Below are 23,274 nucleotides of genomic sequence, written 5' to 3'. Positions count from 1 at the left end.
CAAGGCTGCCCATCTCCCTGCAAGGCTGCCCATCTCCCTGCAAGGGCTGCACATCCTCCTACCAGGCTGCCCATCTCCCTGCAAGGCTGCCCATCTCCCTGCAAGGCTGCCCATCCTCCTACTAGGCTGCCCATCTCCCTACCAGGGCTGCCCATCCTCCTACCAGAGCTGCCCATCTCCCTGCCAAGGCTGCCCATCTCCCTACCAGGGCTGCCCATCTCCCTGCAAGGGCTGCACATCCTCCTACCAGGGCTGCCCATCTCCCTGCCAGGCTGCCCATCTCCCTGCCAAGGCTGCCCATCTCCCTGCCAAGGCTGCCCATCTCCCTGCCAAGGCTGCCCATCCCCCTGCCAGGGCTGCCCACTCCCTGCAAGGCTGCCCATCCCCCTGCCTAGGGCTGCCCACTCCCTGCCAGGCTGCCCATCTCCCTGCAAGGGCTGCACATCCTCCTACCAGGCTGCCCACTCCCTGCAAGGCTGCCCATCTCCCTGCAAGGGCTGCACATCCTCCTACCAGGCTGCCCACTCCCTGCAAGGCTGCCCATCTCCCTGCAAGGGCTGCACATCCTCCTACCAGGGCTGCCCATCTCCCTGCCAGGCTGCCCATCTCCCTGCAAGGGGTGCCCATCTCCCTGCAAGGGCTGCACAACTCCCTGCCAAGGCTGCCCATCTCCCTGCCAAGGCTGCCCATCTCCCTGCAAGGCTGCCCATCCCCCTGCCAGGGCTGCCCACTCCCTGCCAGGCTGCCCATCTCCCTGCAAGGGCTGCACATCCTCCTACCAGGCTGCCCACTCCCTGCAAGGCTGCCCATCTCCCTGCAAGGGCTGCACATCCTCCTACCAGGCTGCCCATCTCCCTGCAAGGCTGCCCATCTCCCTGCAAGGGCTGCACATCCTCCTACCAGGGCTGCCCATCTCCCTGCAAGGCTGCCCACTCCCTCCCAGGCTGCCCATCTCCCTGTAAGGGCTGCACATCCCCCTGCCAGAGCTGCCCATCTCCCTGCAAGGGCTGCAAAACTCCCTGCTAGGGCTACCCATCTCCCTGCTAGGGCTGCCCATATCCCTGCAAGGGCTGCCCATCCTCCTGCCAAGGCTGCACATCCTCCTACCAGGGTTGCCCATCTCCCTGCCAGGACTGCACAGCCTCCTACCAGGGCTGCCCATCTCCCTGCCAGGCAGCCTATCTCCCTGCTAGGGCTGCCCATCTCCCTGCCAGGCAGCCCATCTCCCTGCTAGGGCTGCCCATCTCCCTGCCAGGCAGCCCATCTCCCTGCCAGGGCTGCCCATCTCCCTGCCAGGACTGCACAGCCTCCTACCAGGGCTGCCCATCTCCCTGCCAGGGCTGCCCATCTCCCTGCCAGGGCTGCCCATCTCCCTGCCAGGCAGCCCATCTCCCTGCCAGGGCTGCCCATCTCCCTGCCAGGCAGCCCATCTCCCTGCTAGGGCTGCCCATCTCCCTGCCAGGCAGCCCATCTCCCTGCTAGGGCTGCCCATCTCCCTGCCAGGCAGCCCATCTCCCTGCCAGGGCTGCCCATCTCCCTGCCAGGACTGCACAGCCTCCTACCAGGGCTGCCCATCTCCCTGCCAGGCAGCCCATCTCCCTGCCAGGGCTGCCCATCTCCCTGCCAGGCAGCCCATCTCCCTGCTAGGGCTGCCCATCTCCCTGCCAGGCAGCCCATCTCCCTGCTAGGGCTGCCCATCTCCCTGCCAGGCAGCCCATCTCCCTACCAGGGCTGCCCATCTCCCTGCCAGGCAGCCCATCTCCCTACCAGGGCTGCCCATCTCCCTGCCAGGCAGCCCATCTCCCTACCAGGGCTGCCCATCTCCCTGCCAGGGCTGCACATCTTGCAGGAAACAGTCCAGATCCTCCAGCCAAGTCTGCACATAAGGGCTGTGTCTGATTCCTGGGACCCCACTATGTAATACCAGGGCCCTCACTATATAATACTAGGGCTCAGTCTCAGCTCATACCCTGGGGCTTCTAATGCTTTGTGCCATGTGATGCCACACTCACAACTGACACTAGTAGATTTCTATAACTGAAGCAACTAACCCCAGGCACATTCAGGGGGAAGAAAAGGGACGTGGATTGGGACATCCCCCAAAAGAGGACGTGGTTTGTCAAGGTGGCTTGTTTATCAAAAAAGAAATTGTCGAAATTGCTCCACAAGCCTGATTCTCATAATTTAGAAAAGTTGTAAAGTGTGGTGTATATATATATATATATATATATATATATATATATATATACTCTGTACATATACAGTGTATATATATACAGTATATATATATTTTTTTTTTTTTTTAATATTGTGTTGCTGTTAGAAATAAAAAGCCAGACTCTATTGGATGGGGAGCGGCCCGTTGTCATTATCTCCATCCGATCATCACTATATTATACATACAGTATATATTATATTTTTCTGCAATGTATTGGTGAGACCTACGTATGGGCTTGGAGGCAGGAGGCCAGACCAGATATATTCACTTCACAGCTACGACAAGTATCATGTGTGATTCACATTCATATTGTACTCAACATTAAAAGGTACTTTACATGCAGCAATCTCGCTAGCAAGATCACAAGCGATCGTACCCGCCCCCGTCGGTTGTGCGACACGGGCAAATCGTTGCCCGTGGCGCACAACCTCGCTTACCCCCGTCACACGGACTTACCTGCCCTGCGACGTCGGTCTGGCCGGCGATCCACCTCCTTTCTAAGGGGGCGGTTCGTGCGGCGTCACACAGCAGGCATCCAATAGAAGCCGAGGGGCGGAGATGAGTGGCACGTAACATCCCGCCCACCTCCTTCCTTATTGCCGGTGGAGGCAGGTAAGGAGATGTTCGTCGCTCCTGCGGTGGCACACACAGCGATGTATGGTGCCGCAGGAACGCGGAACAACATCGCTAATAAGCAGAGAACGATTTTTGGTTTCAGGACGACCTCCACGGCAAACGATTTTTGACCGCTTTTGTGTTCATTTAAGGTCGCTCGTACGTGTCACACACTGCGATCTCATTAATGACACCGGATGTGCGTCACAAACACCGTGACCCCGACGATAATTCACTAACGATATCGCTGCGTGTAAAGGCCCCGTTACACGCTACGATATATCTAACGATATGTCGTCTGGGTCACGTCGTTAGTGACGCTCATCCGGCATCGTTTGACATATCGTAGCGTGTGACAGCTATGAACGAGCAAAAATACTCACCTTATCGTTGCTCGTTGACACGTCACTCATTTTCAGAAAATCGAGCGTCCTTCTGCGCGCCGGTTGTTCATTGTTCCCGAGGCAGCACACCTCGCTCTGTGTGACACCCCAGGAATGATGAACTGCAGCTTACCTGCGGCCGCCGGCAATGCTGAAGGAAGGAGGTGGGCGGGATGTTACGTCCCGCTCATCTCCTCCCCTCCGCTTCTATTGGGCGGCGGTTCAGTGACGCTGCTGTGACGCTGAACGAACTGCCCCCTTAGAAAGGAGGCGGTTCGCAGGTCACAGCGACGTCGCAGAGCAGGTATGTGCGTGTGACGCTGCCGTAGCGATAATGTTTGTTACGGCAGCGATCACCACATATCGGCCATACGATGGGGGCGGGTGCTATCACGCTCGACATCGCCAGCAAATGCTAGCGATGTCGCAGCGTGTAAAGCGGCCTTTAGTCTCCAGCGGCTTCATTGTTTTTTGGTGCTGCTCCAGTTATGCAGCACTATATTGTGCCCCTAGCTACTGACTGGCCGTAAGTCAGTAGTTATGTCACAAGCACTCACTGCAAGTCTATGAGAGCCAGAATGAGGTCTTATAGACTTACATTAATTTGTGACCTCCAGCTCACTTCGTGAAATACAGGAGCTGTCTGCAGGCACGCGGGACAAATATGAAGACAGTGGCAGGTGAGTATAAAACAGGGGGCAGGGAACTTACATTTAAAGCACCACTCCAGCAGTAAAATTTGCAAAAAAAGCAGGAGTAGTGCTTTAATGGAAGTCGGTAAGACCAATTTAGCGCAGTTTTCAGCAGTTTCAGGTGGTCCCTTTAAAAATGAATGGCGTGGTAGTGCGCATGATCAAAACTGTCCCATTTACACGGATCAAAAGCCCTGGTTCTTAGGATCAGTAGGAGTCCCAGCAATCGGGAAGTTATCCCCAATCCTAAGGATAGGGGAAAACTTCCAAACTTGAGATTTTAAGCATCGCTACTGGGTTTTTGACTAAATGTTTGAGGCCATTGTCACGGATGTATCACAGGTGATAGACAGTTATGTGATTTCTGACAATAGAAGGTCACAGCATTTGTCTGCAAAAATGCTCCCTGACTTTCTGTTGTTCCTGCTGTTAGCATTCATTGTACTAGTAGCTTTCCTGCTGGGTTTTTATTTACTCCCCTTTAGGACCCAGCCGAGCTCTCCTTCCATCCAGTTGCTGATTTATTCTCCTTGTGCTAAATACTTCCATCTTCAATGGACTGATGCTGGTGATATTATTAAGTTCATTCTAACTCTGGTTGCAAGCAGGAGGCTTGTACTCATCTGTGGTATCGTTGCTGTAACTTTGCTGAACATCTACCTGAGTCATCTGTAGATGAGTAGTTCATGCATTTTCCCCCTGTCCATCCTCCTTGTGTGTTCTATAGTGTTTAGTGGGGTTAATGAAGAGCTCATCCCACTCGTTCCATATCTAGGGCCCAGCACTAGGGATACCTAGGGTGAGGTATCCATCTCGGCGCATAGGTGCGGAACCTATCTAGGGTGATGAGGGACCCCAGGGACCAGCGGTAGGTTTGGTCAGTGGTCACCATCTTCCTCTTCCCTAGACACAGGGTTTTCTTTCCCTTATTGCCGTTCGCTTAGTACTTCCCTGTACCTAGCGTGACAGCCATTCCTTACAAGGAGGCAGGCGGAGTCATTTTGTACTCCTTCTGGAAACAATAGACTATGCTTTTGTATCTGGTTAAAAAGACGGGAATCACCAAAACAAAGGCCAGATGGAGTACAGAATGACTCAATTGAGGGTTTTGGTTGATTGTTGATATTTGGGGACTTAGATGGAAACCCCGATGCAGTGTTTAGTGGCGAACACAGGATAAATATTAACCTAGACTTCGGCTTGTACAGGTTTTCAGCCTCTCTATGTAAACAAGAGCATTTCCATTCACTGAAAGAACGTACTAGAGTCTTAAACAAAGCCACTGGGTCCAATTCATCAATGCGTTGACTCCAGAATTCTGGCATAAAAGCTAGCGTTGAGTGTACCCGGACTGTAAACTTCCGGGTCCGCGCGGTTTCAGCGCTATCTCCGGGCTGGACCCGGGCGCGGGATTCCGGGTGCACGATCCGGAATAGGCAATTAATAAAAAATGGCACAATATCAAAGTCAAATATCACTTCCTTACAACTACCTAAATACTTTTTCTATTAGTGCCTGTGGCCTTATATACTGCAAAAATGTCATACCTAATAATACCAGTGTACTATACTCAACTAATATCTAATGGCCAAAAACAATCATAGAATAATCTAGTAATGGCTCATGGCAAGGCTAAATAATGCTCATACAACTAATACTTAACTAAGATTTGTCACCCCATTTCAGCAGGAACAGGTAACGCACAAACCCCTTAGTGCCCCAACGTCTTTTTGTTTTGTGATTAAATGAATATGACTTGCCTCATCGGTATTTCAGATATTTACGTTTTCCCAAAAGAGTGGGAACTGTGGTAAAAGCTAGAAAGAATATATGGAAGGGATTCAACCGTAAATACATGCAGATTGTTTTGGAATGAGATTACCAGCAAGCTCGTCATAAAGATGTAATTTTGCGTTTCTATAATGAGCCACATTGAGTATCACAAATTTTTTGATTTATGAATGAAATGTGTTGCATCTCTATGTCAGATTTTGGGGAAAATATGGTGAAAGTGACTGTGCATTTGTATGGGGGAGTTGGGAGAAATAGTGTATGGCCTTAGGGTACCGTCACACTTTAGCGACGCTCCAGCAATCCCACCAGCGATCTGACCTGGTCAGGATCGCTGGTGCGTCGCAACATGGTCGCTGGTGAGCTGTCAATCAGGCAGATCTCACCAGCGACCAGCCCCCAGCCACCAGCGACGCGTGGAAGCGATGCTGCGCTTGGTAACAAAGGTAAATATCAAGTAACCAAGCAAAGCCCTTTGCTTGGTTACCCGATATTTACCTTGGTTACCAGCGCACACCGCTTAGCGCTGGCTCCCTGCACTCGTAGCCAAGGTACACATCGGGTTAATAAGCAAACCGCTTTGCTTATTTACCAGATGTGTACTCTGGCTACGTGTACAGGGAGCAGGGAGCCGGCACTGGCAGCCTGAGAGCGGCATATGCTAGTAACCAAGGTAAATATCGGGTAACCAAGCAAAGCGTTTTGCTTGGTTACCCGATGTGTACCTTGGTTACCAGCGTCCGCAGCTTCCAGACGCCGGCTCCCTGCACATTAAGATCGTTGCTCTCTTGCTGTCAAACACAGCGATGTGTGCGTCACAGCAGGAGAGCAACGAGCAAAAAATGAACCAGCACTGTGCGTAACGAGCAGCGATTTCACAGCAAGGGCCAGATCGCTGCTCAGCGCGATCGCTAATGAGGTCACTGGTGAGTCACAAAAACCGTTACTCAGCAGCGATCTCGCTATGTGAGAAGTACCCCTTACAGCTTTGAATGTATATGGCCACTTTTAGGTCAGCCATACACATTAGACAGCTACGTATTTGTATAAGTAGGGCAAACTACACACAGAAAAACTAGATATGAACTAAGATTACTATAAGATAAAAGTTGACAAAAACACATACAATAAAGATCTAAAGTCCAAAATGAATTGTTCCTCTGCGGGAGCAGGTCACACCATGGAGAAAAAAGCAAGCAAATAAATCCTCCTCCAAATACAAGAGCAGTTCATAAAAAATAGCAATGTCCACTAAACATCGGATTGAGCACAGTCTGAACGGGACAAACTGACAAATCCAAACAGAACCACATACAGCTCCAACTAAAGGAGCATTCACAGGGGTAGACACTGGCGTTTCCATACACTCATATATCTGACCGCTATCTCAACCACCGCCTCCTCCCAATAAAGATGTATGGGGTTTTTTTTCAATGGGGAGAGTTAAATAAGTCTCTGGTTGCTGCTTATGTGGTGGGGGAACAAAGATTTATGCATGTTATAACCGATATGCCCAAACATTTTATTCCTATTTCTGTCTTTTAGGATTTTTAGGCTACCACCATACACATTAGATTGTTGGCTCATCTCAACAAAATCGTCATACTAGTGTTCATTAGTGATGAGTGAGCACTACAATGCTCGGTACTCGTAACAAGTAGTGATGAGCGGGCACTATCATGCTCGGGTGCTCGATAATTGTAACGAGGAGTGATAAGCGAGCACTATCATGCTCGGCAGCTCAGTACTCGTAACAAGTAGTGATGAGCTGGCACTACCATGGTCGGGTGCTCAGTACTCGTAACAAGTAGTGATGAGCGGGCACTACCATGCTCGGGTGCTCAGTACTCGTAACAAGTAGTGATGAGCGGGCACTATCATGCTCGGGTGCTCAGTACTCGTAACAAGTAGTGATGAGCAGGCACTATCATGCTCGGCAGCTCAGTACTCGTAACAAGTAGTGATGAGCGGGCACTACCATGCTCAGGAGCTGGGTACTCGTAACAAGCAGTGATGAGCGGGCACTACCATGCTGGGGAGCTCGGTACTCGTAACAAGTAGTGATGAGCGAGAACTACCATGCTCGGGAGCTCGGTACTCGTAACAAGTAGTGATGAGCGAGAACTACCATGCTCGGGAGCTCGGTACTCGTAACAAGTAGTGATAAGCGGGCACTACCATGCTCGAGAGCTTGGTACTCATAAGTAGTGATGGGCAGGCACTACCATGCTCGGGAGCTCGGTACTTGTAACAAGTAGTGATGAGCGGGCACTACCATGCTCAGTACTTATAACAAGTAGTGTTGAGCAAGCGCTAACAAGCTCAGGTGCTCGGTTCCCATAACAAGTAGTTGAGAGCGTGCACTATCATGCTCGGACACTGTAACAAGAAGCAGTGAGCAAGCACTGCCATGCTCAAGTGCTTGGTACTCGTAATAAGTAGTGATAAGCAAACACTACCATGCTCGGGTGCTCGGTACTCATTAAGAGCATTTGGATGCTTGGATGGGTATGAGTCGAGTATAATGGAAGTCAATGGGGACTCCACCATTTTTCTAGGAAATCTTCCAAAAAAATGTTTGAGTCCCCCATTGACTTCTATTATACTTGGTACATGAATAGCGCCCATCCGAACATCCAACTGCTCTTAATGAGAACCCGAGCATTTTTAGTGCTCGCTCATTACTAGCATTCATCAATAGGCCTACTGAAGGGAAGTCCAGAACAATGTCTGCCCCATGATCATTACGGTACTTTATAGGCCAATTAAAGCAATTGCAATATTAATAAATACTATCTACATGAGTGTTCTTCTGCAAGGACACATGCAGAGTCAGAGGTCTTGGAAATAAGTAGACAGCACGTACCATGGAGGCCAATTTGTAGACAGAAAAATATTAAAAATTGAGAGTCCACAGGATACCTTTTAATGGCTACCTGAAAAGATGGTAACAAATAGCAGCTCTGGAGAATACTCAGGTCTGTTCATCAGGCATAGAATTGGCATCATTTGTAGCCAAGAATTATCCATAGAAATTAATGGAAATCCAAAGTAATTATGTCCATAATATGAATCTCTATCATTGGGACAATAGAGAATTACATTTTAGGCATAAGAATATCTGCAGACATAAAAAAGGATCCAATAATATCTAATACAGATCCATTATAGACCACATATGGGTGTAACGAGGACTTGTTTACAGAGCTACACCCATGTGTGGTCTATAATGCATGAAAATGTGTTCTCTGGATGCAATATCAATGTTTTTCTTACAATCGTGTAAATTCGCCCTGTCACATGCTGCCAGGTCATTACATTCATGTGTGCACAAGCTTTATTAATAATTATGATCATTAGGGGTCTGACTGCTAAATCTGCTACTTATTAAAAAAAAACAGAGGTTTCATAATCCACGGTGTGCAGTGCGCTGTAGAGTGCGTGTGATCCAATCCACTCATGTACATGGGGCTATGGAATGGTAGGGTGAATCTGCATAGACAGTGAAAGAAGCAGTCACACATCCGCATTGTCACTCCCTTCACATGTAGGGCATATGACCCACATTCCCGTGATCAATAGAGATCCAAGCAATAAATATAATGCGGAATAAATGGACGTAGTGGGAAAAATCCCATTAAAGGAGCACTGACTTATTTCTCCTTTACCAGATCTCTTTACTGAACATTTTTTAATCTTTTGAATATTTTCCAGATTCAGAAACTACAAAAACAGAATAAATAAAGGTCTGTGAACAGTAAGGGGTACTTTACACGCTGTGACATCGCTAGTATCAACTAGCGATGTCCAGCGCGATAGCACCCACCCCCGTCGCACATGCGATATGTGATGATTGCTGCCGTAGCGAACATTATCGCTACAGCAGCTTCACATGCACATACCTGGTCGGTGACGTCGCTGTGACTGCAGAACAATCCCTCCTTCAAGGGGGAGGTGCGATCGACGTCACAGCGATGTCACCGTGACGTCACTAATCGGCCGACCAATAAAAGCGGAGGGGCGGAGATGAGCGGGACGTAACATCCCGCCCACCTTCTCCCTTCCGCATTGCCGTCGGGACACAGGTAATGAGATGTTTGTCGCTCCTGCGGGTTTACACACAGCGATGTGTGCTGCTGCAGGAGCGACAAACAACATCGTACCTGCGGTCGATCCGACATAATGGCAATGAACGACGTTACACAGATCAGCGAGATTGTACGATTCTGTGCTCGTTCATTGTTCCATCTAGGATTTACACGTTGCGATGTCGCTACTGGCACCGGATGTGTGTCACTAACGACGTGACCCCGATGATATAGTGGTAGCGATGTCGCAACGTGTAAAGTACCCCTAACGCTTGGCATTCAAAACACACTGGTGTGAGTAACCGTCTGCATTATCGTCCTGTGTATGACACGCTTTAATGGACTATCATGCGTGTAGTAGAAGCATTTTGTTATGTGGGACTATGTATTTTTTTTTACTCTGGGCCTAAGAGCTAACAGACAGGTAGTTTGCAACCGCCTGCGTGTTGTGCCCAGCGCCCATCTCTGCCGGCATAGCCTGCTGGCGTTTCAGCGGCTTCTCTTCCACTATGGTCAGCCAATGGGGAGTGACTGCTGATATAGCGCTAATTGTCAGCAGGCTCCCCAATGCCTAACTGCTTGGGGCCAGCTGTTAAATATCTTGACCCCGGCAGTCACAACCCATCAACAGAGCAGCCTGGATTGTGAAGAGCTGCCCTGTTGTGATCTGCCCATTCCTGGAATCTCACAGCCTGGAGCCTGATAGAGGCCTGCTAGGATTAGTATTAGGACAGTACCTATAATATTGCTACAAAATGCTCAAATAATATTGCCATACAGGTTACTAAAAACACTGCCCAATCAAATTGTAAAGCACCACTCCAGCATAGTTTTTATTGCACCGCTAGGGTCGTGCTTAAAATCAAAGTCCCTGATCCCTGTCTGAACTCACCTTCTGGTGGCTTCATCTTCTATCTGCGTCGCTCTGGTTGGTCTCGGTAATTTGTGACCTGCCGGCAGTTCCAGTGTTTCATAGAGTGCACCGGCATTCACAACTCAATAAAAGTAAGAGAGCATTGTTCTGGCTCTCCTAGAGTTGTATTGGGAGCTTTTATCGTAACTTCTGACTTCTGGTCAGTCGGCAGTTACTGTCACAAGATGGCACCACTGGACCGGAGCGGCATCGGTAAAAGGGGAAGACGCCAGAATGTGATAATATGACAGGGGGCAAAGAGTTTACATTAAGAACACCTCTCCTGGGCTGGGGAGAAAGTAATAACGTATACAGACATTACAGTATGGGATCATAGCTGATTCTTTTTGTGAGGTAAAATATTTCCCTGCCTGTTTTTAAAAAATGTTTTACCTCAAAGAAAGAACTATTTGTGGTCCTGTATTGTAATATACGTATAGGTTATTACTTCCTCCCCAGCCCAGGAGATGTGATATGATCAGACCATGTTCCTGTACGGTCAGACACAACCATTACACAGTACATAGCTGGGACACATAGATAAGATTATCTCAGCACAGGAACATTTTTTTTAAAACACATCCAATTGTGGAAATTATCATTCCAAGATCTATTGGTTCAAATGAACTTTGTTCACGGGAAAACCCCTTTACAACACGGCGGGGTTTTTTTTTGTTTGTTTTTTTAAATTTCCCTGCTGGAGTAGTGCTTAAGTCCCCTGCCCCCTGTGTTATACTCATCTGCCACCTTCATCTTTTCTAGTCTCTTGTGATTTGTGACCTGCCGGCATCTCCTGTGTTTGCTGGGGCGCGCCGGAGGTCACAACTCAATACAATAAGATCCAACAGGTGATTGGCACTCAACCCTCAACTCGATGCAAGTCTATGAGAGCCTCGTTCTGTCTCTCATAGAGTCATAGACATGCATTGGAAGCTTGTAATGTAACTTTTGACTTCCAGCCAATAAAAAGTTACAATAACAAGATGGCGCCGCAAGACTGGAGCAGCGTCGGTAAAATGTGAAGCCTTCAGAAGGCGGGCATGCAGGGGCTGTGTATATTTCCTGGAGACTGTGTAAATCTATTGACATTTATTCTGACCATTAATAGTCTGGTGTAAATGTGATATTACCATGTATTTGCAGGTCCCAATGCTGTATATCAATTCCTATAATGCCCATTTCAATTTCAGGCTTTGCTGCTGGCATTAATCACACACATTGTCTATACAGATAAGTCCAGACGGAAGTGTTCGCCTTCTTTATGGCTCTGCTCAGAAAGTTTTTAAAGATAACAAATAAATATCTCCAAGAAGTGAAATAAAGAACGCATTATTTCTGTTCTATTACATGTAATCAATGAAACGAACAGTAAATAAATGATACTTTCCATTTATGACTGGGTGACTGTGATTTCTTTCATTCATTTTCATGATCATCTGAGTAGTTTTCACCACCCACATGACTTATTCAGAAACATTCGCTTCCAGGATTTAATATGCGGGCCAGTTTATTAGACCTACATGCGATAATCAGACGTGGGCAACCTATACTGCGAGTTTAGCCTACGCTCGACAGGAGTGTTCCCATAGTAAATGAAATAGCATGCAGTCATTATTTATTACGTCCAACTTTTAATGTCATTTCCTGTGGAAATTCTGCAGAAAATAATAGCTCATATCTACTCATGCTGTGAACAACTGCATCAACTCACATGTTTCTAGTGCAGGTCTAACATCCAACTTGGGCAATAAGCAATTTTTGTTGCCACTGTCTTTTATTAAATGGAACCTGTGACCAGATTTTGGCCTTCTAAACTAAAGGGTGCTTTACACGAGACGATCTATCGTGCGATAGATCGTCGGGGTCACGGTTTTTGTGACCCACATCTGGCATCGCTTGCGACGTAGGGCTGTGTGACACCTCCGAGCGACGCAGTATCGCTCACAAATCGTGAGTCGTGTACTCGTCGCTCGGTTTCATAATCTCGTTTAATTAAAATGGCGCCGGTTGCTCATCGTTCCCGGGGTAGCACACGCCGCTCCGTGTGACACCCCGGGAACGATGAACAGCAGCTTACCTCCGCCCCGCGGCACCCGCTGGCTATGTGGAAGGAAGGAGGTGGGCGGGATGTTTACGTCCCGCTCATCTCCGCCTCTCCGCTTCTATTGGCCGGCCGCTGTGTGACGTCGCTGTGACGCCGAACATCCGTCCCCCTTCAGGAAGAGGATGTTCGCCGCCCACAGCGACGTCGCACAGAAGGTAAGTACGTGTGACGGGGGTTAACGACTTTGTGCGACACGGGCAACTAATTGCCCGTGATGCACAAACAGGGGCGGGTACGATCGATCGTGAAATTGCACGATAGATCGTATCATTTAAAGCAGGCTTAAAACTAGCACCTTAAGCATCACCTGTGCTACACCCCCTGACTCCCCTGTAGACCCCAAAAATACCTCTATAAAATATCCCGCCTGGCAAATAAATTATCCGGCCCGGTCTGATGGACGTCCTAATCTGCGCCTCCTGCTCCTCCTATCGCCTTCCTCCTGTGCTGACTGATGTGGATGATACCTCAGATGCCATCCACATAGGCGGGCAAAATCTCCATATTCCTGGCTCGCGCAGATGCACTTCACTCTGTCCTGTGGCAGGTAGAGCTGAAATCATAGGTGCATCTGCGCGCAGCGGTGAGTTTTCTGTGCAGGTGCGAGATTTTGCCCGGCAATGTGGATGAAGTGGGTGACGTCATCCACATCGCTGGGCAAAATCTCACGCCTGCGCAGAGAACTCGCCGGTTCGTACAGGCTCACCTATGTTATTGGGTGTACCTGCAACAGGGCAGAGTGAAGTGCACCTGAGCGAGCCGGGAATATGGATTTTTCCTGCCTACATGGATGGCATCTGAGGTGTCATCCACATCAATCAGCACAGGAGGGGCGGGAGGCACAGATTAGGACGCCCATCGGACCGGACAATTTGCATACCAGACGGAAGATTTTCTAAAGGTATGTTTGGTTTCTACAGGGGAGGTCAGGGTAATGTTCACCTTTACAGAATGCAGCACAGGCGCTGCTTACGGTGCTAGTTTCAGTTTAGAGGGCCAAAATTTAATGACAGGTTCCCTTTAAGATGAAAACTCTAGTGAGCAGTAACTAGCCAGGAAAAATTGATTGATTTCATACATGTCCAGAAACTTGATCTAAAAGTTCAATAAATATTAGTGTCATGGTTAATTCATATAACTAAAAAAAAAGACTATTGTGCCCACATAAAAGCATATTTTCATCTTCGTGGATCCATAGGCATTTCAGTGTTACATTTGTATTATGCCCACATGTCTGTATTTGGTCCATTCTTTTTTACATTCCTATATATTCTCAGATATCAGAAAAAATAAAATCCTTTATAGTCCTATGTATATTACGGAGATAAATAGCATGGTGTTTCATGTCTATATTATGGATGCAATTATCTGAGTATACATTGACACCTACATGCAATTCTTTCCTGCAAATTGAAACAAATTTTTTTGTACCATCCATCCCACGAGTTCTTTGATCACTTTGCAACATGGCTTTCTCACTTTCTTTTTGGTGACATGCCCAGTCTCCTCATGGTTGACTTCAGCATCCCCCATTCATAATCAAATCTTCCTACTAACAGCTAAATCTAATGGCAACTACTCTCCTCTTTGCCCAAATGTTGCAGATTTTCCAAGTTTTGTACACCAGAATATTGGCATAAAAGCTTCGATGAATTGGGCCTATGTCTCTTTCTGGAACTAAATATTTCCAAAATTGAAGTTCTTTTGTTTTCTCCCTCTACTAACCTTCCCCTCTCTAATGCTTCCATTTCTATGTGGTACAACCATAACTACCAAGAAGCACACCTGCTGACTTTGATTAAATTTAACTCAGGTCCTTTCTCCACTCCCAATATCTAATCACTTCCAATGCTTATGTCACTAGCAATTAAAAAAAACTTTGCAAAAACGTTTACTTTTGCTCTGATTCATTGTTGGGTTGTCTACTACAACTCTCTACTAATCTGTATTTCCCTCACTAAATTCTTCTCTATCCAATGTATATCCTGACTCCAGCATCAAGTCTCATTTTTCTGCCTAGCTCCTACACTGATGCCTCCAGCCTGTACCAGTCATTGCACTAGTTGTCCATCCACTACAGAATACAACATAAACTTATTACGCTCTCCACAGTTCTGCAGTTCCCTACAACTTATTCCTTATCCCTCTCTACTACTCTATGTGTGCTTTCACTTTGACTATCCTAAGACTGACATCTTCTATAATCCAAAAATCTATCCCAATCCCATGTCCAAGACTTTTCTTGTGCTGTAACAGTTCTCTGGAATTTACTACCACAGACAATCCAATTAATTCCCAGTGTCCACATTCAAGCATACTGTAAAACACATTACTTTTATCAGGCCTATTGCATGAACTCATTAATATAACTGTTCTGTTCTCCTTTCCTACATTTTCCTCAGAATCTTGTTCTTTCTATCTGTTCTTGCACCTTACAGTACCCCTCTTCCATGAGGGGCCACTTGACCCTCAAGACCAGTCTGTCTGGATGAGACGCATGGAAGGAATACACCAACCTACTGGCATTAACTTATGATGCTGGTACCCATGTGCTTTCTTCTGGACCAAAACTCTTCCAGTGTACCAAGTATTGGAGAGAGTGGTGAATCAACAATCCTGCCACCTGAAATTGTTACCTTCAGCAATTACTGGACGTGACGGTAAAGGTAACAGTTTAGAGGATGCAACATCTTTCTTGAACAACGATCTGTGAAATACATTGTGGATTTTAAGCGCTTGAGGTAACTCAAGATGAAAGGCCACAGGGTTGATTAAAGCGATCACCTTATACAGACCAATGAACCTAGGACCTAGTTTCCTAGAAGGACTCTTCAGCTTAATATTTGTGGTCAACAACCATACAGTCATTAACACACAGGACCGAACCTGACAATCGTATTTTATTAGCCATGTGTTTGTATCTGTACCTCATAACCATTAGGGTTCTTCTGTACCCCTTGCCATACAGAATAGAGTGACAAAGAAAAATATTCCTCCTCCGGAACCCCCAAACACCCATCTCTACTGAAAGCACAGACCTGACAGTGAAAGCCATAAGCAGTAAAAAAACGGTGACCTACTGGTAGACTCATTGCGACGATTGTTTAATGCAAAGTCAGCCAAAGATAATTTACTAGAATTTGATCCACATGTTCCATTTGACCATTCGATTGAGAATGGAACACAGAATGAAAGGATAGATGTACCCCCAGATGTACCCCAAAACGCTTTAGAAAAATTTAGATACAAACTGAGTCCACTGATCTGACACCACATCGGAGGAACCTTGTGAAGCTTCAGGATCTCAAAGACAAACACTTGAGCTAAAGTTTTAGGATTAGAGAAACCAGGTAAGGCAATAAAGTACGCCATTTTATTAAACCTATCCACTACTACTAAAATTACAGTTTTTCTGAAGGAATGTCAGTAATAAAATCTATGGATAATTGTATCCTTGGTCTGTCAGGTATAGCCAACTGTACGAGAGACCAGGACGATGAGTATGTGGTGTTTCAGAACACGGACAAACATAACAGATAGACACAATATTGACCACATCCTGATGCAACCTTGGTCACCAAAAACGACGATAAAGGAGATCCAATGTCGCTTTACTACCTGGATGACTCACAAGAACATTGTTATGATGCTCACTAAAAATTTTGAGACGTAAAAGGTACACATAATTTCCCTGAAGGACAAGCAGCAGGGGCATCCCCCTGAGCCTTCAACACCTCATCCTCAAGGTTAGAGCACATGATGGAGATGGTAGAGAGAAGAGTGTTCAGACAGTTGTCCTTACAAAAATCACTCCACTTAGTAAAATCTCCCTGGATTTCTAATCAACTACTGGATTGTGTCTAACCAACCACGGAAGGCCCAGTACTATGGAGGTATGAAAGTGAAGGACCATATGCAAAAGTTCAAGTTATGCACAACTCGCATTAAACCTCTCTCTGTTAGAGAGGTTCAGAGTTGATCACAAATATGGAGATATGTTTTGCCAGAATATTACAATAGGGACCATGAGTTTCAGCAAACTGAGCATCCACTATATTGCCCCCCTCCCTCACTATCCAAAAGAAAATAACTAATCTCCATTTTTGTACCTATAAGCACCTCTGAAGGAAGGACAAATTGAGATGCACATGTGAGGAGATATATACACCCAGTCTGTAATCCTCCACACAGCCTGGAGTCAGAATCTTTTCAGACAAATTATTTTCATAAGTACCGAAGGACAGAAACCAACTGAATGACCCTTTTGACCACAAAAGAAACAAACTCCCATCTTGTGGTGAACTGCAGGTAATTCAGACCGAGGAGAGATTCTCGTTAACTGGATGGGTTCATTCGGGAACCATGGCAGAGCTTTCACGCCCCAGGAAGATTTACTGGAAAAAGGATCAACACCGGTCTATCCCTTAGGCATTTATCAATCTAGATGGCTAAAGCCATAGTGGCCTCTAAAGGCTTAGGCACGTCATACATAGCCCGGGCATTTTTTTTAGCCTTTTAGACAGGTCCTGACAGATATGGCTTCTGAGGGAGGGGTCATTCCACCTGGTGTCAGTGGCCCATCTGCAGAACACTGAACAAAGTTCCTCTGCTGACTGACCCCCCCTGACAAAGCTTGGACTTAGCAAGGGAGACTCAGTCGAGGTCATCATAACTGACACCCAGGGCCACGACAAACTCATCTACTGACCGAAGTGACAGTGAATCGTTCAGAAGGGAGAAGGTCCAGGACTGGGGATTCCCTTGCAGGAGTGAGACAACATGCCCTGTTCCTGATTTTCTGAGGAGCAAGGATGAAGTTTGAAACAGAGTTTACAAGCTTACCTGGAAACCACAAATTTATCCCTCCCTCTAAAAAATCTGTCCCGGAGTGTTAACTGGGGTTCTGGTTCAGTCTGGCTGCGAGCCGAGACCAGCAGACTTGCAATCTGCTGTAGCTGCTACACAACCTGTCACCGCATATCTGTCACTTCCAGAGATAAACTCTACATCTGTTGTGTAAGAGCTGCAACTGGATTCATATTAAAATCCTGGAAAATATTTAGGCCAATTATATTGTCATGCCTGAGATGAGAGGACCCTCGGTCAGCGACACAACATGAAGGATACACCAGTGAAACAATACAACGATGGCCCTGGCCATAGGGAGAGAAGTGCGGGGTCAGCTCCTAACACTCACCTAAGGCTGATCCCTGTACTCCCTAATGTCCCTAGACGAGTCTTTCCCCACTACGCCGTCACATCCCTAGGCCCTAGCTGGCTCTGAACTGACCCTGACTACTCCAAAGGCTAGCGAGATGCTAGACTCGCCACTACAATTAAACAACACGAGGAAATTAATACAAACAGGGGAAAGACACAACAAATAGTTCTCCACAGCTACTCAAGTAGGAAGCTACTCAGCTGCAACATAAATAACACCTCAGATTCTCCAGAGGCAGGCTCCTTCAAAGTGGTCAGTTTAAAATGAGCTATAGTCAGCATAGGAGTGAGGAGTGAGTTTATATAGCACAAGGGCATGGCTGCAGCTGACAGTAACAGCTACAAGTCAATGTAAGCAGGATAGAAATAGACCTTAACCCCTTCAGTACTGAAAGTAATTAAATATGCTCCTACTCAGTATAAGTAGATTCTAAAACGCATCTGCAATCAACCAAACGCTGAGACCTTCTGATCCCTGATCAGCCCCATAGGTCTCAGCAGGGCACGACATAGTCGTGACAGTATGTGGACATATATAGATACAGGATAATAACCATTTCATGCAGCTTTAAATGAATACCCTTATTTACTACAATGAAGGTTGGACCATACAATACCAGCACTTTTTAACTTTTGTGTCACCCCTATTTCCTTATAGATTGTATACTCCTAGGAGCAGGGCCCTAACTTCTCTTGTCTGAATAGTTGAAATTGTTGTTACTTTGTAATGTCAGATATTGTTCGTACACGTATACTCTAAATTCTAAAGGGCTGTGGAATATGTTGGTGCTATAAAAATAAGACTATTCTTGTCCAGTAATAAATACTGTTTTTTTTTTTTATTTTATAGCATCCGACTCTGCATGTGCCATTGCAAAAAGTTAAATAATTGATGATAGTCATCATGCAGACAACTTATTCATGTTTTACATCAGCAGATCAGATGGATGACTTTATTTTAAGATGTAATGTAATTTCATTCATATTGTTCTTTTTAATATACAACATATTTAGATACTATATGTACAAACTACATATGTAGTCTGATTGCCGGATGTGGAGTCAGGAAGGAATTTTTTCCCCAATGGAGCTTATTTGACATATTGGGGTTTTTTTGCCTTCCTCTGGATCAACATGTTAGGCTACGGGTTGAACTAGATGGACTTATAGTTTTTAAGGTTGAAGGAAGACTCTAATTAAAAGATTAAAAAAATGGTACAGTTAAAATTATTACTGTATATAAATACTACTTTGTTCATTAGTTGCAACTCCCAAAAATTAATCTTTACTGCTATCTTATGATGGAAATTCCAGCTACATTTGTGTTAGAAACATTACCAAGAACATAAAAATAACTAAAACATTGTTACAGTTTGTACTGATGGCAAGTTGTGCCTCTCTGTTCTGCTCACCAGGGATTGCCAACGCTTTGTAATGTCAGTGTGGCATTGGGAACATCTGGCTTAATTACATAATCAATGACTTCACTACTAAATAAGTCTGATTTACTAAAAAGTCTTAAATCTAATAGGGAATGTATATTAAAAGCACAAAATTGTCATTTATTTTAACAGTTGGGTTCCATTTTTCATCTTAATTAACTAATTTGGCTTCTTTCTTCTGTTAGCTCTTATTTGAAAGATCTTTTGGATAAATGCGAGATCAAGATAAATGACCCAGTCCAGTATCTAAGCAGCAGATTACTATCATTATTGTCATAAGTATATAACTGTAAATGGGGGTTTCCCACTATTAAAATACCGTAGATAGCCTGATACTCAATGATATGCCATGTGCCCACATGGCGTATTTTCATGCAGTTATGCTGCGTCCCCAACACAATCTATGAAGATTGTGTCTAATCCATGCCCACGTGGCATATTAGAATGCAGTGATTCGGCTGCTGCCAAATCGCTGCGTTCTAAGAAGTGACATGTCACTTCTTTCGTGCGCTTTGCATGCTGTCTATAGGGAGAGGCAGCATTCAGAGCACACGAATTCTGCAGGCACCAGGCGCTTCAGAACGGAGCTTTTCAGCTGCGCTCTGAAGCGGACCTTGTACGCTGCGGTGCAGAGCGCACACGTGGGCGCATAGCCTTACATTGGTAACGATCCAACTGCTGGGTCCTCATGGGAATTGCAGTGGTTGTCTGGCACTGTGCTCATTTCCTTCTGCAACATGTAACCCAAACCACCATTATGCAGAAATGTGCCCTTCATTTTTGAGGATCAGTTTGTTCCCAACAGTTAGGGCGGCTTTGCACGTTGCGACATCGCAAGCCGATGCTGCAATGTCGCACGTGATAGTCCCCGCCCCTGTCGCAGGTACGATATCGTGTGATAGCTGGCGTAGCGAAAATTATCGCTACGCCAGCTTCACATGCACTCACCTGCCCTGCGACCGTCGCTCTGGCCGGCGACCCGCCTCCTTCATAGCGACGTCACACGACAGGCGGCCAATAGTGGCGGAGGGGCGGAGATGAGCAGGATGTAAACATCCCGCCCACCTCCTTCCTTCCGCATATCCTACGGAAGCCGCGGTGACGCCGGTAGGAGATGTTCCTCGCTCCTGCGACTTCACACACAGCGATGTGTTTCTGCCGCAGGAGCGAGGAACAACATCGGACCGTCGCGTCAGCGTAATTATGGATTACGCCGACGCTGCACCAATGATACGATTACGACGATTTTGCGCTCGTTAATCGTATCATCTAGGTTTTACACACTACGATGTCGCATGCGATGCCGAATGTGCGTCACTTTCAATTTGACCCCACCGACATCGCACCTGCGATGTCGTAGTGTGCAAAGCCCGCCTTAGAGTCCCACAAATGTTAAGTCATATGTATACCATTATATGAAATACTGAAATATTTATAAATAAACATAAGTAATGTGTCCAAAATTTTCTATTATCCTTAAAAGGGTTGACCAAGAAACAATACAATGGATCTGGGAATAATATATTCCAATATTGGCTGTGTTGAAAAATGGTCCTGTGCTGAGATAATCTTATATATGTGTCCCTGCCATGTACTGTGTAATGGCCGTGTCTGACCATGTAGAGCTGCTCCAGTTCATGGTCAGCACTACAGCACCTGGCCAGGGGGGTGCATAATTAACTTATGAAAAGTGAGTATACAGACAACAAAGCAGGAGCTCACAGTGGTTTCTTTCTGAGGTAACAAATTTCTCTGGCTGAGGTAACACAAGAGATAAGGCTGCTTTACACATAGCGACATCGCTAGCGATGTCGCTCGTGAAAGCACCCACCCCTGTCGTTTGTGCGTCACGGGCAAATCGCTGCACAATATGCGCCTGCCTAACGACGTCGCTGTGGCCGGTAAACAGCCTCTTTTGTAAGGGGGCGGTTCGTGCGGCGTCACAGCGACGTCACACGGCAGGCGTCCAATTGAAGCGGAGGGGAGGAGAGCAGCCTTAGGAAAGTCACGCCCACCTTGTTGCCGGAGGACGCAGGTATGGTGTTGTTCGTCGTTCCTGGGGTGTCACACGTAGCGATGTGTGCTGCCTCAGGAACGACGAACAACTTGCATCCAGCACCATCAACGATATTTGGGATTTGAACGATGTGTCAACAATCAATGATTAGGTAAGTATTTTTGATCGTTAGCGGTCGCTCGTACGCGTCACACGCAACGACGTCGCTAACAAGGCCAGATGTGCGTTACGAATTCCATGACCCCAACGACATCTCGTTAGCGATGTTGTTGCGTGTAAAGCCCCCTTTAGTGTCACTGACTTAATTTGACAAGGCAGAAACACTTAACTTTTGTGTCCCCTCAGGCAGGGAAATGTGTTACCTCAGAAAGAAAACACTGAGAGCTCCTGCTGTGTTGTTTGTATACTCACTTACCATAAGTTACTTATGCATCCCTTGACCAGGAGCTGTGCTACCAACAATGAATTGGAGCAGTAGGAGCTTCAGTGGCCTCTGAGCTTCTATGTCACTGACTTGATTTATGATTAACTCACAGGACTGGTGACACAGCAGAGACACTCCTGTGATAAAACAGACAGGGAAATATGTTAAGAAGCACAGTGAGCCCTCCACTGTTTTATCTGTATACTCACTGATCATAACTAGCTTATGCTTTTGCCCTGGCCAGAAGTTGTTCTATGTCGACCATGAACTGGAGCAGCTCTGCATGGTCAAACTCAGCCATTACACAGTACATAGCAGGTGCTCATTTATAAGATTATCTCAGCACAGGAACATTTTTTAACACACCCAAACGTGGAACGTATTATTATTCCAACATCTGTTGACTAAAATGTACTTTGTTCGTGTGACAACCCCATTAATATTATCAATCATTCCTAGTGTTTTCCTGTTTTATACTTCACTTCTAAATAGTGCTTTTCATATAGCAATAAAAGTTATATAATAGCTTTACTGCCAATAACTTGAACCTTGGAGATATGAAACCTATATTTGCACTTGTCATTTCTTACATTTTAGCACTTACTTTTTTTATCATTTCCCCTGTTCACTTTCTAATGGATAATTCCATAAAGCTCCATTATTTTAAGCAACACTCAAACATGTTTTGGGAGTTTCTGCTAACAAAAGGTGACATTTCTGGATTACAAAACCCCGGTGATGATTCAACTGTGTCATCAGTATAGAGCAAAAGGTCTGTTAGCGGTCAGGAAAATACTCAGAATCCATCCACCCTATGTGAACACAACATGAGATTGTCTGAATAATGCAGTCTTTCCTAAAAAAAGCAAACCCTATTTATTTTGCTGCTAAGTTTGCATGTCTCCTGTGGTCAACGAGGTTATTAATGGTTGTCTGAGGAATGTTCTGCCACACTGAATGCACTTAGGCAAGCAAAACATCAAGATCCACTGATGGCGGCTCTCGGTAGCATGAGCAACATGTATCCTTGCATCATATTGAGAAATTTCTCCTGAAACACTTTGGAGAAATGGATGTACCACTGGTTCCGTGACCAAATCAATTTAAAGTCGAGTTGTTAGTGTACCTGGATTAAAGACTAGATTGGATTAAACCATACATTATGCCATGTCATACCATATACCCAAATTGTCTCTTCAGTGAGGTAGTAGACGAACTCTAGCGCCACCTATTGGAGATAGCAATCCTAAAAGTCAAAAGTGACCCTTTAACAAGCCTTGTCATATGACTTAGGATTTATGCCAGAGCAGAACCTCAATTTGCAGACACGGTGTTTTGCGATGGTTGTCCCTCGACAGTGCAAAGTA

The 23,274-nt window shown here is 46.0% G+C and overlaps 1 protein-coding gene across 2 annotated transcripts in view; it reads right to left on the bottom strand.

Annotated features, from left to right (window-relative positions):
* RBMS2 (RNA binding motif single stranded interacting protein 2) overlaps positions 1-23,274 on the bottom strand; it is a 206,091-nt gene that overhangs the window by 122,259 nt on the left and 60,558 nt on the right. The gene's annotated exons all lie outside the window — the stretch shown is intronic.

The sequence above is a fragment of the Anomaloglossus baeobatrachus genome, chromosome 2 (assembly GCF_048569485.1).
Source record: "Anomaloglossus baeobatrachus isolate aAnoBae1 chromosome 2, aAnoBae1.hap1, whole genome shotgun sequence".
Taxonomy (NCBI): domain Eukaryota; kingdom Metazoa; phylum Chordata; class Amphibia; order Anura; family Aromobatidae; genus Anomaloglossus; species Anomaloglossus baeobatrachus.
This window is presented reverse-complemented; position numbering and strand designations above follow the sequence as displayed.